Below are 2,719 nucleotides of genomic sequence, written 5' to 3' on the forward strand. Positions count from 1 at the left end.
TGTAAATTGGCTGATTTATCAATGTCAGGCTCATACTGTGCCAGAACAACATACGGGGAACTGCTGCTTTTTCTTTCCCCACCCTTACTATCGCCATTTTCCCCCTCTACCGGTACTTCTTTTGTATGTTTGTCACTCTCTTATGTTTGCTATTTCTGGGGTGCCTTGATAATCGAAGCAGACTTTGTGCTGTTGGGGCTAGAGAGGTGAGCAGAGGAAGTTTTATTCCACGTTTGGATCTCTCTGTTGACATCCACCCCTTGGCGCTCATTTTATGACCTTAAGCAGTTGCGAGCGCCGTATAACCTTACTGAAACAAACAATTCTTACAGTAACGTCCTAGTCCAAGAACACATTTCTAATAATTCATTTAATGTTTACCATCCATGTCTTCTTCTTTCAAAATTTTAGATAGTCATAGTCTACTCATACCAGTCCAGGCGTCTGTCGTGTATTGATTGGACTCTCTTTTCTTTGGTAAATGTGTTACGGCGTTTGCAACTACATAAGTATAAGGTCATGAGAGAGCGCGGCGCGAGGGAAACTAACGATTTTCTGTTTGGTTGGAATTTAGAATTTTGCCTTTGTGGTGACCGAAGCCTACTCTAAATCGATTTTACGACCACCAATGGATCTTTAACGTGCGCAACTTGCACATGAAACCTCTGAGAATTTTCGTCCCCATTCGAGAAGGTTAAGTGTTACCTGCCTTAAAATCAGAGGTGTGTCAGAAAGAGTGGTAAGAAGTAGCCAAGGAGTATCAGTGGGAAAGGCTGAAGAAAGAGACAAGAGCTCAGAGGATGGCGTAAAGGGGAGAGGGGGGGTGGCTTCCAATCCAAGGTTCCAGCCACTGTGGTGTCTAGCAGTTAACTGCTTCACAGTCGCACTCTGAAGATGCAAGTTTGATTTCCATAACGAGGTTTTTTGTTAAGTAGACTATACCCTTTTGTGTGCTGGGACACCATATCGCTCTTAGCCTGGTCAGTCCAGATGCCAGGATCAAAGCAGACCACCTCCTAAAGTCTATAAATTGTGTGGATGGAGCTGTTCTACTTGCACAGTTACGTTGTACAATGGACCAGGAAATGTTGATCACGGCTGTAGAGAAAAGACCAGCCCTTTTTGACAAGACAGACAGGCACTATTACAACAGAAATTATGTAACTGATGAATTGATAAAAAAGTTGCAGAAAAAGTTGGATGTGCTGGTACTGGAAAGTAATTTTGGGCGTCGCCTTTTCAACAGCACAAGAACACCAATTTCACAGCTACGTTCTTTAGATCTGAACAAAAAAAAAGGGTGAGTGAAGGAAGGCGAATCCATTCTGTCGCTTACTGTCCCTTCCCATTCGCCTTCCTTTCCTCACATTCTTTTGAGGGGAGGAAAGGACGATCCACTGTGTTTGTAGGCTACCATAAAACGGGAGTTCGATTCCGGCGTTAGGAAAATATTTTCAGTGGGTGGTTGGCGGGTGTTCTAGTGTGGTGTGCTCCTTCTCTCCTATCAAGCATGTCGTCCTTTTTATCTGAATCTCTCCTCCTTTTTTGTTAGTTACTTTCTTGTAACACTCCTAATCTTCGCACTTATATGACCTTATTGTGTTGCAAGTGCCGTAAAACTCTTACTAAAACGAAAACTAAAATATATTCTCAGTCTGTCTGCTGGATATTGGCTGGTAAAATCCTACAGGGATTTTTTCTTACAATACTGTTTGGTTTGTTTTGTTTTGTTTTTCTCGAAGAAAACAGTGTCATGTCCGATGAACAGTTGTTTTTTTTTTTGTAGGTGTTGGCGGGTGCTCTGGCGTGTTTTTCTCCTTCTTTCCTGTCAAACCGCTGTCGTCCTGATCTCCCCTCCTATTTTGTGTTTGTTACTCTCTTGGAACACCTTTAATCGTCGGCACTTATAAATATTACTAGCTGGGCCCCCTTTCGATGAAAGGGATGATCGGTGCTTTAATATCAGCTAAAAGTCATTGGCCTACTATATTTACACTCTACTGGAATGGGGAAATAAATATTGAGAGATGCAAAAAATGAGGTCTAGATCTATACTCTCAAAACAAAATGCGCCTCGCGAAATATCACTTCCGCATTTTCTAAAATTACAGAGACAGAAGCGTCGGCCTTCAAAAGCGATCGGCGAAATAAAGAAATTTAGCTTTTTGCAGCACAACTGTCTCAAAACTGAAAAAAACCAAGGGCGTCATGACCTGGAAAATATTTTAAAGAATTTTTTGGTGAAAACCGTATGTCGATCGATACAGCCATTAAAAAGCCTTTTGAATAGCTAAATTCGGCCACCACAAATAGATATATAATAGATATAGCCGTATTGTGTTGCAAGTGACGTAAAACACTTACTAAAACTCAACTAAAAACAATTTTTAATAAACAAACTGTCACGTTCACACCACACTGGTCTCACACAACCACGGTAACCCTTTTGCTCGGGAAGAGTTGATACAATAGAACTTTGATATTTTATTACAACAAATGTGATCGCTATTTATAATTAATAAAGACTACAGAGGGGAAAGGGCAGTACGGTATACATGTGGTTAGTCACAGAGAGTAATTAATGATGGATCGTATGAGACATATGGATGGCTATCTCGTTCTTTCCATGCATGGCTGACAGCCACCCCTTTTTATGTAATTGTATGAGTTTTACACACCCATTGAATTGACACTGTGTAGATCACTTAGGACACGGGCT

Source organism: Aplysia californica, unplaced genomic scaffold (genome assembly GCF_000002075.1).
Source record: "Aplysia californica isolate F4 #8 unplaced genomic scaffold, AplCal3.0 scaffold00417, whole genome shotgun sequence".
In the NCBI taxonomy this organism is placed as follows: domain Eukaryota; kingdom Metazoa; phylum Mollusca; class Gastropoda; order Aplysiida; family Aplysiidae; genus Aplysia; species Aplysia californica.